Below are 15023 nucleotides of genomic sequence, written 5' to 3'. Positions count from 1 at the left end.
CTTCAGCCCACACAGAGTTTTTAAAAAGAATGAAGCCAATATTTAAGAATCTGTGGATATGACACAAAAAGCTGTGTTTTGACTCCCTCTGGAAAATCAGGGCATGGAGCATCTGACCATATTGGGCCCCGTTCTCTAGGGACTACCATCAGCCAGAGCTGAGAGGTGACTGACTGTCTTTAAACAAGGCATGTACCCCAGTCCCCACCACTCCCTCTTGTCTCTCTGATGCTGAGGCCAAGGAATAGTAGCTATTTATCATCTTACACCAGCCCACTCTGTTCATTTTAAATTCCTGCCTGGTCCCTGGTGACACTGTTTTCAACCCCAGAGCCAGTCTCTTTTTCCTCTAAAACCACGAAGACTTTGGCCCTGGTTCTAGGCCTGAATCGGCTTCCTAAGATCCCTGATCTCTGAGCTCCTCAGGGTCATGGTTTACCTTTCCCTCTGCCCCACAAGGCCCAGCACACCGCCCCGGGGGACAATAATGAGCTGAGACTTGGCTGGTGTTGGGGGACCGGCTGGGCCTGTGGGAGGCAGACCCACATCTGCTCTGAGATGTGTCAGCTGGGCCTGGTCACACTCTCTGCGGCTCATCCCTGAGGCATGTGGAACCAGGCACTGTTCTCGTGGCCCAGCCAGGGTGGTGGGCGGGGCCAGGCCCAGGACATGGTGTATGTCAAGGCCACGCACAACAGGCCTGATGTTCCAGCCGCAAACACGTTGGTTGGAAAGAGGAAAGGAGGAGGGAGAGGCAGAGCTGCTGTAACAGAAAGTACCCAAAATACAGAGGCAGAAAGAGCCGAACTCACACTCTAAGTTGCTGTGTGACCTCGGGCAAATCGCCTCACCTCTCTGAGCCTCTAGCTTAAGATGGAACCGAGGACAGACCCCAGCTTGCAGCCTTGTGGGCATATTCAGTGGTATAGTGGCTGATGTGGGGCCTAATGCCTAGAGGGGCAGCCTGGAATGGAGACAAAAATCACAGACTTTGGGGCCAGATGAGGTTGCCACTTGTGAGCTGGGTGACCCTGGGCAGGTCACTTCTCCATCTGTATCCCCAGAGAAGGTCCTCACCAAGTTATTCTGCCAAAAAAAAAAAAAAAAAAAAAAAAAAAAGAATCCATTCACTGAACAAATATTTATTGGGCAATTCCTGTGGGTCAGGCGCTGGGGACATGGCAGGACATAGGACGGTCAAAGGTCTCTGCCCCCATGGAGTTCACACTTGTGGAGAGAGCAGGCAATACACAAGATAAATAAGTTGCATATTGCATTTGAGAAGATCCGTGCTAGGGAGAGAAATGAAGCAGGAAAAGGAGATGGGATTTCAATGGGCGGGGCAGGGACAGCCTGGTGAGCAGGTGACAGCTGACAGTGATCTGTAGGAGATGAGGGAGGGAGCTGCGGGGAGGGGAGAGTGTTCTAGGCAGTGGGAACGATGCACAGGCCCTGAGTGGGGGCTGTGGCTGCTGCGTTTGGGATGTAGCAAAGAGGCCAGTGTGTGGAGCAGAGTGAGTGAGGAGAGAGACTAGGAGGACGTGAGGGCCAAGAGGCTGTTGGGGGCAGATCCTGCAGGACCACGTGGGCTGTATAAGGACTTTGGCTTTTTCTCTGCAGGAGATGGGAGTCATGGAGTGTTCTGAGCATAGGAGGGACGTGGTCTGACTTCAGTTTTCATGGATCCCTCTGGCTGGGGGTGGAGAATGGGCTGGAGGGGCCAGGACAGAGGCAGGGGGGATAGTGGGGAGGTGATGGCAATAGTCCACCCTCTGTTTAGTGATCCTGGTCCTTCCCTGCTCTAAAGCCTTCCTGACTTCCCATCGCCTCTGGACAAAGCTCAAACTCCTTGGCATGACATTCAAGGCCCCCTTACCTGACTCTACCTGCTCCCCGCCCCGGCTCCTCACTCTCCACCGCATCCCAACCAGATATCCTCCTTCCCTGCTCCACATGCTGTCCACCTTTGCTTGTGCTGTTTCCTCTGCCAGGAATGTCCTTCCTGTCCCCCTTTGTGACCCAGCTCATGTGAGGCTTAGTCCCACCAAGTTAGGAGATAGAAAAGCAAGGAATAGAGGAAAGCCCGTTCCTGGAGAGTGTCAGGGAGGGCCAGGTTTCGGCTCCCCTCTTCTTCCTGGAATTCATCCTCCAGGGCCTCCGCAGCTGAGGGCAGGCTCAGGAGCTGGGAGTGGGGTTGTAGCCCACACGACCATGCTGTGTGACCTTGGGCAAGTCACACACCCTCTCTGGGCCTTGGCTTTTCTGCTGTGTAAAATGGGGAGGATCCTGAAGCTCCTCATGGTGGTTCTGTGCACTCAAGGGCTGTGGCAACTGTGGAATAACAGCATCCTGGGGAAGACATAACTGCACTTCCTTGCCCAGCCATGCCAGGCCAGCTCAGGGTGGCCCTGAGCTGATGCTAGGGGTAGCTTGGGGGAGGGGTGCCCTCTGAAACCCTGAGCATCTCCCGTTCAGCCACCCCTGAGTGACCTGAGCACCCAGGCAGCCTGGTTTCAAATCCCAGCTCTGCCACTTCGTAGCTCTGTGATCTGGGCAAGTAATGGAACCCAGCTGGGCCTTGGTTTCTCACCTGTGACATGGAAAGAGTAAGAGTGCTGTCCTCCTGGGGAGCTCAGAGAAGCCGGTGCGCTCCTGTAAATACCATGCTCAGTGCGAGGCAGAAGCGGCTTATCAAGACCGGCTAGCATTATTATTATCATCACCACTGTCATTTCCTGGCTTTGTGGCCTCAGGCATCACTTGCTTCCCTGTGCCTCAGTTTCCTCCCCTGTGAGATGGGGTAACAGTCCCACCTTCAAAGAGTTGCCATGAGGATTGAGCCTGACGCATGTAGGCACTCTTTGATTTTTGTTTGTTTGTTTGTTTGTTTGTTTGTTTATTTGAGACAGGGTCTCGCTCTGTTGCCCAGGCTGGAGGGTGGTGGCAAGATGGCTCACTGCAACCTCTGCCTCCCAGGTTCAAGCGATTCTCCCACCTCAGCCTTCCAGGTAGCTGGGACTACAGGCGTGCACCACCACACCCAGCTAATTTTTGTATTTTCAGTAGAGACGGAGTTTCACCATGTTGGCCAGGCTGGTCTCAAACTCCTGACCTCAAGTGATCTACCCGCCTCGGCCTCCCAAAGTGCTGGGATTATAGGCGTGAGCCACCGTGCCTGGCCTCACTGTAATTTCTTAGGAAAAACATTTCAAATGCAGAATTTATTTGATTCACTACCATAAGTCATCACTGATGTTTGAACAGTCCCTGTGAAATCCTTTGTTGTTCCTCTAGTCAAACAAATGCTTATTTGGTTTAATCTGACTTAACAAACTAATAAGATGAGGAAGAAAATTCCAGGCCTCGGGGCATTCGCTGCAGCCCAACCGGGCACCAAGAGACACATGTCCTTCTAATGAAGAGTGGAGGAAGATCAACATGATCCTTATTTATACTTCAAGTCATTATGACTGTGCAGCTGGGTGACCTTGGGCAAGTCCCTTCCCTTCTCAGACCCTCAGTCTCTTCTTTCCTGAAATAAGTGTGATAGCTTCCTACCTGCCCTGTCTAGCTCAAAGGATTATGGTCTGGCTCCAGGACATCACGGCTATCATTTATGAAGTCCCTCCTGTATGCAAAGTCCCTCTCCTTGACCACCCTGCCTCTTTCCAGGAGGGAACTGCTTGTTTTCAGGACAGGACAGTGAGCCTAGGGAGGTGGCAGAGGATGCTGCCCAGGGAGAGGAGGAAGTGGGGGGCTGGGGCTGGCTGGGCTGACGCAGCTGTGATGTCAGAGACCGGCCACAGGCAGCCGGCCCAGTGCTAACTGTGCGCTCTCTGCTGGTCTGGCCTGGCGCCTGCCCCCTCCTCCCCCGCCACCCCCCTTAACCCCTTCCCGGCCTCCTCTTCCCAGACGGCCATCCCCCAGGCCCAGCCTTGCCCACAAGATTCCCAGATTTCACAACTGGGGCTGGCGCTGAATCATGTACAGTAAGTCCGGGGAGAGAAACTCCCGGCTGCCTGGCGTCCCCAGGACAGGACGGCTGCCAAGCCTTCCCTCCCTCCCAGGGGCCCACCGGCAGCCAGGGATCATCCCCTCTGGGCCCCTGACCAGCTAGGGGGTGATGGGCGGGACACACAACCTCTCTTGGCTGTGCCAGGGATCGAGGGACTGTGCGGTTTCCAGGGAACCTTCAGGCTCTGGAGGGATGGGGACAGGCCAGGGTGGTGGGAGGGGGGTCGAAGTGGCCTTTTATTCAACCACAGCCTGCCACCAAATCACTGGTGACCTGGAGCAGTCCCTAACTGTAACTCTAAGTTACAGTTTCCTTATCTGGAAAGTGGGGATAATCACAGCCCTGACCTCACAGGTCGCTGGAAGGACTCTGAGGCGATCTGGGTATGGTGCTTACCGCAGGAAGCGCCCAATAAATATTATTATTATTGTTGTGATGTGGAGCTGCTCATGACACGCTTTAAGACGCTGGAGAAATCATCCAGTTCTTTGGATGACGTCTCCCCTGAAACACCCACCCCTCCCGCTGTGATACAAATTACATCTTATCTTTCCAAAACTTCTTCAGTACATCAGCAAACATCTATTGAGCACCACTGTGTTCCGTGCCTGCTACCAGGTCCTGGAGACACAGCAGTGAACAAAAACAGAAAGACATTTAAAAGCCCTCTGTTCTCGTGGAGCCTGTATTCTAGCTGAGGAGAACAGACATGTGAGGTCATTTCAGTGAGCGAGCAGGGCTCCAAAGGAAATAAAGCAGAAGGTGAGATGGAGAGAGCCTGGGAGGTCCCCTCTGAGGGGGTGACATTTGAAAAGAAGCCCCAACAAAGAGGAGAAGCCCGCATGCAAAGGCAGGGGGTGGGAAATGGTGCTCCCGGCAGAGGGAACTGCAGGTGCTAGGGCCAGGCTGTAGGATCCTCTCGCTGAAGGCTCAGCAAGGGCAGTGGCTGGAGCAGAGGGAGTGAGTGAGGGGTGGGAGGTGAGCTTAGCGGCGCCTCCACCCTGGAGCAGCTCTCCTAATGCCAGGCTCTTCCTGAAAGTGGCCACCTGGTGCCTGACTTGTACCTGTGGGGGCAGCTACCTGACAAGGGCCCGGTTTCTTCCCACCTGGGGTCCCAAGGCCCTGGAGCTGCCCACTCACGGTAAAAAGCCTCATTCCCAGGAACCCCACGGAGGGCCAGGCTCCCCGGCCCCTGCCCTGTGCTCAGGCTGCCCCTGGGACTCCCCCGTCCCTCCTGGAGGGTGTGAGCCCTCCCTGCCTCTCAGCGGCTTGGAGTGTGGGCATCTGCATCTCGGAGTCTCAGCGTGCCCACCTGTGAGATGGGCACCATGTTGCCTCAGGGAGGGAGTAAAAGGAGGAAGGGAGCTCTGACCTTAGTATCTGTCCCCTGAACCCTGGAAGAAGGAAAACATCTGGGACTCACCGGGGACCAGGCTGTGCGTTCACAGCTGGATGCAGAGATCAGGCGTGTGTATGTGCGTGTGTGCATGTGTGTGCGTGTGTGTGTGTGCACGTATGGTGTGGGGGAAACTGGGTGGCATCAAGACCCAGGAGCCACAAGAGCGAGGAAGAGGGAAGGGGTGGGCTTCTGGGGACAGGGGGCAGTCAGAGCCTGGTTCCGGGGCCCAAGTGGGGATTGGGGCAGGGGGAACAAGAGGCCCGGCCTCCCTCCCAGGGTCCCAGTGGCCACCAGGGATCATTTCCTGGGATGTTTTAAAAATCATTTATTTCTAGAAAAGTCTTTCATCATTTTCCTTCAGGTCACGGAGGCTGAGATGGCTGACGGCACAGGTGGCTGTGGGCTGATGTGTCACTTTTGACCTCAAACTGAGGCAGCAGGGGGACGAAGTGGCCGCGAGGCACAGTATCTGGCATATGTGTGAGAAACAGCCACAGTGCCCGGGGGTGGGGCCAGGGTCTGAACGTGTCTCCCAAAGGTCATGTGGGCCTTTAAGAGGTGGTTGGGTCCTGCGGATTCTGCCCTTATGAATGGATTCGTGTCATTATTGCAGGAGTGGCTTCATGATGGAGAGAGTGGATTTGTCACGAAAGTGAGTTCAGCCATTCCTTGCTGTCTCACATGCCACCTCTTGACATGGGATGCCCCCGCCATGGGATGCCCTCGCCATGGGATGACAGCAAGAAGGCCCTTGCTTGAGTGAGCCCCTCCATCTTTGGCTCTCCGGCCTCCAGGACTGTTAGAAATACATCTCTGTTCTTTGTAAATTACCCAGGCTGTGGTACTCTGTTATGGCAACACAAAACAGACTCAAGACACCACTACGTGGATGAAGAAACAGGCCCAAGAGGTGAGGAGTGTTGTCCAGGTCTTCCGGTCAGAGGAGCGGCAGGATGGGATTTGAACCCTAGGACTGTGTGGCTTGTGACCACTCCTAGCTTCAGCCTTGCCTGGTGCTGGGGGGCTTGAGGCCAGGATGATGGTCAGATGTTTGGGCACACTGGGCCCTACCCACTTGGAAAGAGGCTGGCCTGGGGTTGAATCAGAACCAGAAGTGACTCAGGCTAGGACCCCTCTGCACCCTCCCTCAGGCCGCGGGTAATTACCTGCCCAGGTTAATATCGCCCACTTTCCGCCACCTTTCATCAAGGCTCCTGGAGCTGCCAGGCAGTAATTAACCCTTACAGCACCCCTCTGAAGTCAGCACTGAGGCAGACATGTGATGAAACCTGTTTTTTACGAGTAGGTAAACTGAGGCAGAACCCATTGCAGCCTGGGAGCCTGTTGTTTCCCCGTGACTCAGCAGCTCAATCAGTCGCTGCTTTCTTCCCACAGGAAGCACCAGCTGGCCCAGATGCTTCTCAGCTTTAGAGCTGAGCTGCAGGCTGGAGACCTGGAAGGCCCTCGCAGCACCTGCTCTCACCCTCTCCCCTCACGAAAGCACAGGAACTTGGGTTTGGAGCCTATGAAAAGGGCTGGAATCTGACTCTGCTCTGTGACCCTGGGCAAGTCACTGCCCCTCTCTGGGCTTCAGTTTCCTCCTTGGTAACACAGAATGATTATACCTACCCCTTGGGTTTGTTGACCTGAATCTACCTCTGAGTCATTGCCTTTCCTTCTTGCTGCAGCCACACTGGCCCCTTGATGGTTCCTTGAACACCACAAGCCCTTGCCCACCTCAGGGCCTTTGCACGTGCAGTGCCAGATGCCTGGAATGCCCTTCCTTCCCATCTCCCCATGGCCGGTTCATTCTCGTCTTTCTTGGCTCAAATGTTACCTCCCCAACCTAGATAGCACCCCTGCCACCTCTTCAGCCTGTCTTACTCTTCCTCAAGCACTTCTGGAGGTATCTTGCTATTTATCTTGTTTGTATGTTTTTCAGCTCCATGAGGGCGGGACATCTTGTCTGTTTCATTCACAATGTGTTCCCAGAGCTCAGCACAGTGTCAGGCACACACTAGGTGCTTAAGAAACAACTGCTTCCTCTACCTCTTCCCCTGCCAGCCCCAAGTTCAGCTAACTGGCTGTGTGACCCTGGGGATTGCTTTTCACCTCTCTGGTCCCTTATTCTCCCTTGTGGACAAAGGATGGCCTGGGCATGAGTTTCTTCAAGGACTCAGGTAGCAATAAAATTCCTGGGACCCCAGCTTCATTATCTCCCCAGGCAATGAGGTAGAGAGCAAGAAGGCAGGTGAGCAAGGACCAGCCTCCGCCACGCAGACACCCTCTTTCCGGCTTCTCTGTCCTCCCACTTTGCCCTGGGTTTGTGGACTTACTCTGGGCAGATCTCCATGACCAGCCACCCCCTCCCTTGGCATGTCTGTCAGCACCCTTGGGGGAAAGAATTTGGAAAGGGGAGGGAGAAAAAGAAAGCAGGGTGCGAGAGGATGGTTCCCACACCTGTGTAAATAATTTGTCATCTTAAAATGCTCAAGTATGCTCACCTTTAATGCCTGGTTCTTGGGCTTGTTTTCCTTGGCAAGGCCCCCACAGGAGTGGAATTTCGGCCGAAGGGAGCCCAATTGTCATCTTCTAAGCATGTTCCCAGGCCGGGGGCCGGGGAGGGCTCTGACTGATGCTCCATTTCCGTCCCCAGAAGTGCTGGAACGTTCCTGGGATCTAGGGAGCAGCCTCCAGTCCTGGAAGCTGTCCCAGATTTCTGGAATGTTGGAATTCAAACGGCCTCCTGCCCATTTTCCGGAGGAGGAACATGAGACCCAGAGAGGGGAAGGAGTTGGCCTGAGGTCATACGATGTGCAGAGGCGAGCTAGAGTTTGCCGGGAGAAGGTGCGGGTGTGTGGACAAGTCAGCATCTATCTCCCATTTTCAGGTAACAGCACCTCGACTTCCTACTGAACAACCTTCTCTTCCCTCTTCTCAGTCCACGAGGAGGGGGGTGCCCAGAGGCCTCTGTCTCCAGGGGTGGACATGTGACCAGGTCTTGCTCTAGTGATTGGTCCAGGGATGAGCACATGACTGAGCCTGCCCAATGAAACTTGATCCTGGGACTTTAGAGCAGGCCATGATTTGTGAAGGAGATGCCATTTTTCCATTGGATGGACAGTGAGCAAGTGAACGCTTAGAGCAAAAAGAGAACAAAACAAGGGAAAAGCCTGCCTGGGAGGAAGCAGCACAGAGCTGGACAGGCTTTGAACTCCTAGATCCCACTGTACCTGAAATTAGGCGCCTTCAACTTTCCAGTTATGTGAGCCACTGCCTTTCTCATTTTTGGCTGAAAACAGTTGGGACTGGCTTTCTGTCCCTTCCATACAGAAGGTGCTGACTGACCCCTGCCCCATGGGAGAAGAGACTCCAGGCAGAGGAAAGAGTGTGTATAGACACCCCAAAGCAAATGCCAAGCGGGGCACTCATGTGCCAAGGAGAAGGAGGAGGAGGCACCTGGGAGCTGAACTTAAGAGTTAGTCAGGTGGTCAAGGTGGGAGAAGAGGGTATCTTTAGCAGAGGAAACAACCAATGCAAAAGCTTGGAGGGGTGACTAGTTAGTGAAGATCAACTATGTGCTGAGCTCGTGTTGGGTGGCAAGGGACACAGACGAAAAGGGCACAGTGGAATCCAGCTACTCCTCACCTGCCCCAACACAGTGCAGGCTTGTCTGCTTTTGGAGCCAAACCTGGACACCTCCGTGTCCTTCCCCTGGCAGAGTGCTGCCCGCGCTGTCTCAGACTCTCCAGCATCTCCTGGTTTGGTGATGTGCATCATGGGGAACACACAAGATTATTTTATAGGCTGCACAGACAAAGCGTAAAATCACCTCGGGTCACATAGCGAGTTATTCTCCCTGCAAATTCTTTACAGTCTTTCCTTTATATCCAGTTTTTTTTTTTTTTTTTTGAGACGGAGTCTCGCTCTGTCGCCCAGGCTGGAGTGCAGTGGCGCGATCTCGGCTCACTGCAAGCTCCGCCTCCCGGGTTCACGCCATTCTCCTGCCTCAGCCTCCCGAGTAGCTGGGACTACAGGCGCCCACAACCGCGCCCGGCTAATTTTTTGTATTTTTAGTAGAGACGGGGTTTCACCGTGGTCTCGATCTCCTGACCTTGTGATCCGCCCGCCTCGGCCTCCCAAAGTGCTGGGATTACAGGCGTGAGCCACCGCACCCGGCCCTATCCAGGAGAGTCTTTGTTTGGTGCTAACCTGCCTCTAAGACCAAATACTTGCTAATCTCCCTTTGTGAAAAAGAGAGCAGATCTCAGGCTCATTCATGTATCTAGCTAGACTTTTCAAAATGTCCTATAGAGCTGCAGCACATATGAACGAAGCGTTCAGCTTGTCCCAGGCCTGTAATCGGCACCCCAGTGAGCAGACTGGACATCCCCACCCCCAGAGAGAGCTGCCCTCTCTCCCCTCCACTCATGTTCCCTCTAGGGATGCCGTGATCCCAACTTGTATCACCACAGATGAGTTTCACATGTTTTTGAATTTTACATCTTATATGTTTTCTGTTTCTATACAAGTTTGCCTTTTCTAGAATTCCATATAAGTGGAATTCTATAATGTGTTATCTCAATTTGAGTCTGTTTTTTTTTTTTTTCCTGCTCAGCATGACACTTTTGAGATGCATATATGCTGTTGTGTGTATCCGTAGATGGTTCTTCTTTATTGCAGAATAGTGTTCCAGGGTATGGATGTACCAAAGCTTGTTCATCCATTCACCAGCTGAGGAATATTTGGACTGCTTCCAGTTTTTAGCCATTATAAATAAAGCCATTAGGCACATTTGCAAACAGGTTTTTATGTGAACCTAAATTTTTGTTTATCTTGGGTAAATTTCTAGGAGTGAAATTGCTGGGCCAGGCGGCCAAGTGTATGTTTCACTTTTTCAGAAACCGCTGAGCTGTTTTCCAAGGTGTCTGTACCATTTTTCATCCCTACCAGGAATGTATGAAAGTGTCAGTTGCTTCGTATTCTCACCAACACTTGGTGTTGTTAGGTTTTTTTGTGTGTATGTGTGTTTTACTTTTAGTCATTCAAATAGGTGATAATAGTATCTCCTTGTGGTGTTAGTTTGCATTTCCCTAATGACTAATGATGTTGAACATCTTTGTATGTGTTTCTTTGCCATCTGTATATTTTCTTTGGTGTAGTATCTGCTCAAACTTTATGTCCGTTAAAAAAAAAAACCAATTGTTTTCTTCTTAATAGATTTAGAGAGTTCTTTATATATATTCTGGATACTAGTCAAGCCTTTGTCAAATATGTGATTTGCAAATATTTTCTCCTGTTCTGTGGCTTGTCTTTTTATTCTTTCAATAGGTAGACTTTAATAACATGGTTTTGTTTTCTTTGTAAGCATTTTTTCTGGTTATCTTTGATTTGTGGCATGTATTCTTCGGTTTTTCAATTCTAGTGATAACACCAAATGTTTTCTTTTAAAATGAATTTATTTAAGTAAAAAAGTCAGTAAATTTGAAGAAACACATTAAATACGGAAGAGTAGAAGTGGAGAGTAGACAGCATAAAAATTGTGAAGACAGTTTCCAATTTGCATAACCAAAGTGCGGGCAGCTCCGATTTGTTCATCAACAAATCCTGATGGAGCCCCCACTGTCCACCAGGCTCTGAGCCAGGTGCTGGGGACACAGCACCAAACGAGACAGTTGTTTCTGCTCTTTTAATGCTGGCTTTTCTCCAGTGAGTCTCTCTTCATCTTTCAAAAGCCAATTTGAATGACCCTTCCTTCGTCCAGACCTTCCCTGGAATGTTTGTCACACTCTACTGCAACTTTCTATTTCTGTCTCTCCCAGGCAAGGGGCACGTCGGGCAGCCTCTGGTAGGGTTGCAGAGAGCTTGGTGCATAGATACTTCAATAAATAGCCTCTCACAGAGTACAAGCTATGATGAGGTGCTGAAGACCAGTCGCTGATTCCATTGGTTGAAACTAGCCAGGTCTACCCTGATGAAGGGGCCTGAGGACCCTCCCTCCTGCAATCTGGCTGACCCCATGCAAACCAAGGTCTCTCCCCTTGGCCTCCCCTCCCACAGATAAAGACACCAAGAGAAAAAGCCTCCCGAACCCACTGCCTTCAGCCTCTGCTATGTGCTTCCCATCCAGTGCCCATGGATGCCTTTCCTGCAAGGCTCAGTATTCACACAAACACTTCCCAGGCATCTTTGCTCTGACCTGCCTCAGGCCCACGACCTTCACCTCGGCCTCTTACCACCCTTCCCCTGTTTCTCCACTCCAGCACACCAGCCACCATTTGCCCCGTCAACATGCCTAGCTCATTCCCACACCTGGGCTTTTGCACTAGCTCTTCCCTCGTTCATTGCCTTCTCTGGCTCTCCACGTTCAGTTCTGAACTTCACTGACCCTCCTCAGAGGCCCTCTAGGCTATGCTACCAAAGCCCTCTGTCCTTTTTTTTTTTTTTTTTTTTTTTTTGAGACAGGGTCTCACTCTGTCACCCAGGCTGGAGTGCGGTGGTATAATCATAGTTCACTGCAGCCTCCATCCCCCAGGCTCAAGTGACCCTCCTGCCTCAGCCTCCTGAATAGCTGAGACTACAGGTGTGTGCCACCACGCCCAGCTATTTTTTTTTTTTTAAGTAGGGATAAGGTCTCAGTATGTGGCTCAGGCTGGTCTCAAAATTCTGAGCTCAAACAATCCTCCCACCTCGGCCCTCCGAGTGCTGGGATTACAGGAGTGAGTCACTGTGCTCAGACACCCCATGTATTTTTGATCCCTTCATTCTGTTTCTTTCCTTTGTAGCATGGAATGCTCTCATTTCTGAGTTTATTTTTGTGTTTGTTTCTCGTCTGTGTCCCCTGCTGGAGTGGCAGTTCCATGAGCGATTTGAGTCTATTCTTCTCTCCATCTCCCCAGTGCCCAGCACAGTGCTCAGCACACAGTCGGTACTCAATCAGAATTTGTTGAATCAATGAGAGAATGAATGAATGGGGTCATGAGCTCTCCCTTCTCCAGATGCACTCACGGCAAAGTTGAACCCATCTATCTGCCCATGAGTCAGGCTAGTTATCCTGTGGGCCCCTCCTGGGTGGGTACTGAGGGCTGCCTACTGGGTCCAGCCAGGCCTGTGTCTTGTCAGTTGCCCAGGCTAAGGGACTTTCCACTGTCCTTGGAGTTGGCCTGTGGAAAGTTGTTCTCAGGACCTCGTGAGCCCGGGGCCATGGATGGGGCTAGAGGTAGCTGCAAGGTACAGGGACCCCGGCATGAAATTCCATCAGTTAACACTGTAAGTGAGGCTTTCCAGCTCCCTTTTGTCCTCCCTGTGATGCCAAGGGGAGGGAGAAACACCCTGTGGGGCTTGTGTATCTTGAACACCTTCCTACCACCTGCTTTTTCTTCAGAAGAAACAGAGCAGATCTCAAGTACAAGCTGTCATCAGCAATAGTAGCTGGTTTTGTTTCACTTTTTTGTATATTTCACCAATTGTCTTCCATTTGCAGCAAGTGCCTTAGATTGGGAGCCTACGAGCAGATCCCTAACAGAATAATATGAAGGCAAGTAGTCTATTTGGGAGATGCCTCCAGAAAGCACTGGTAGGGAAGTGAGATCAGGGAGGAAGGGCTGCCAATCTCAAGAGTGCTACCAAGTCAGTAACCACTTAGGCAACTGGGCTCGGTCCTGCTGTGGCATGCTGGGAGCCCATGTAGTAATGGAGTTAGCCCCCCTAGGGGAGGGGATCCGGTGGCCAGGGAACTGGGGAAGGGACAGGACGACTCAGGTCGTGCCTGTCATTGGTTGACAGCAGCCGCTTGGAGTGTTAGTTCCCAGCACATCCAGCCTGCCCCATGAGCAAAGCTCACAGGTGAAGGGGGCAGGTGCTGTCTGTGTTCACCAGAGAAAAGGGAGAGGGGGTATGGCCAGGACACAGACAACAAAGGCCTCACAGTCAACACTGGTTCCTCATTTCCTTTAAAATTAAATTTTAGCAAGCATTTAAAAAGCGAATTGATGGGAAGAGTAGGTAATACCGGCAGGTGAAATGTGAACATGGCAAAATGCTGCTAGTTTTCAAGGCATCCAAAGCCCTTAATAGGCAAACAGGTGTTCTTCATGACCCACAAGAATGGCGTGTTTTGGGCGGTAACAACATTTCCCCTTTCCTCCCAGCATGCCAGACTCATGCCCACTCCTAAGACTGCCCAGGACCCCTGGGAGTCCTGGAAATGGACCATGAGGCTTGGAGGCAGAAGCTCTGTGTGACTTGGGGCTTGCCCCTTAACATCTCTGGGCCTGTCTGTTAAAAGGGGATGTTCTCAAGTCACGTAAAAGAGTAAATGTGCAAAAATAGTCAAAGCAATGCTGAAAGAAGAACTAAGAGAGAGGACTTGTTCATTCAGACATTAGAATATATGACAAAGGCATAGGAAATAAAACAGTTTGGTATTGGCATATAAGTGGACAAATACATTATGGGAATAGAAGAGCATCCAGGAATTAACCTGGTTATCACCTGTACTACCTGCACTCATGGATGTGAAAGGATTTAGGAAAGGCAAGGCATTGGCGGGCATAGGATTCTCTGGATTATGTGTGGGCTGATGAAGAAGCTTCCAACAGACTCCCCACCTGCAGCCCCTCCCCTATAACCTACCAGGCATGGCACCAGGGACACTCATTCTCATGAGCTGCACTTACCCCTGCTCTGCTCTGGAAATATCAGAGCCTCCCACGCAAGATGCATTAGATCACAGTTGTCACCATTCCTCCTTTTGCAATTCTCTTTGATGCTTCTGATTAACCCAAGGAGAAAGTCTCAGGTGGGCGCGGCTGGACTTGAACACCTCTCCCACGTTTGCTTGTCTCCCTTTATGAGGCAGAGCAGACCTTAAGCTCAGAGGCTTTACCAGGCAACAGAATGCAGCTAGGATTTGGTAATGTTCTTTTGTGATTGTTGTTTTAAGGTTACTTTCTATTTATAGAAATGAAAAGTTGTTTCCTCTTTCTGATAGTAACACAAATTTTCCTTTAAAAATATTTTTTTCTGATCCATATTACAATGAGAATGAACCTCCAAAACATGATGCTAACTGAAAAAAGCCAGACACAGAGGTCTTTTTATTTGGTGAGACAGGCTCTTGCTCTGTTGCCCAGGCTGGAGTGCAGTGGTGTGATCTCAGCTCACTGCAACCTCTGCCTCCCAGGCTCAATGATTCTCTCACCTCAGCCTCCCCAGTAGGTGGTACTACAGGCGTGCGCCACCACACCTGGCTAATTTTTGTATTTTTTGTAGAGGCAGGGTCTCCCTGTTTTGCACAGGCTGGGCTCAAACTCCTGGGCTGAAGTAATCCTCTGCCTCAGTCTCCCAAAGTGCTAGGACTACAGGCATGAGCCACCATGCCTGGCCAGAAGGCCACATATTATATGATTCCATTTCCAGGAAATCTCCAAAATAGGTACATCCATTGAGACCAATGAAGAATGGTGGTTGTTAGGGGATTGGGAGCAACTGCTTAATGGTCACAGAGTCTCCTTTTGGGGTGATGAAAATGTTTCGTGGTCAGCTAGAGGTGATGGTTGCAAAATATAATACTAAAACGCCACTGAAATGTTTACTTTAAAATACTTA

The 15023-nt window shown here is 51.3% G+C and overlaps 1 protein-coding gene and 1 long non-coding RNA gene across 2 annotated transcripts in view; one reads left to right on the top strand and one right to left on the bottom strand.

Annotated features, from left to right (window-relative positions):
* The window catches only part of PEDS1 (plasmanylethanolamine desaturase 1), a 293832-nt gene that overhangs the window by 181820 nt on the left and 96989 nt on the right, over positions 1 to 15023 (bottom strand). The window lies entirely within an intron of this gene.
* LOC126964407 (uncharacterized) lies at positions 3801 to 9320 on the top strand. The gene is made up of 3 exons (XR_007729365.1): positions 3801 to 3989; positions 6028 to 6324; positions 6810 to 9320. It is a non-coding gene; the product is annotated as an uncharacterized LOC126964407 (long non-coding RNA).

This window comes from Macaca thibetana, chromosome 10 (genome assembly GCF_024542745.1).
Source record: "Macaca thibetana thibetana isolate TM-01 chromosome 10, ASM2454274v1, whole genome shotgun sequence".
Classification (NCBI taxonomy): Eukaryota; Metazoa; Chordata; class Mammalia; order Primates; family Cercopithecidae; genus Macaca; species Macaca thibetana.
This window is presented reverse-complemented; position numbering and strand designations above follow the sequence as displayed.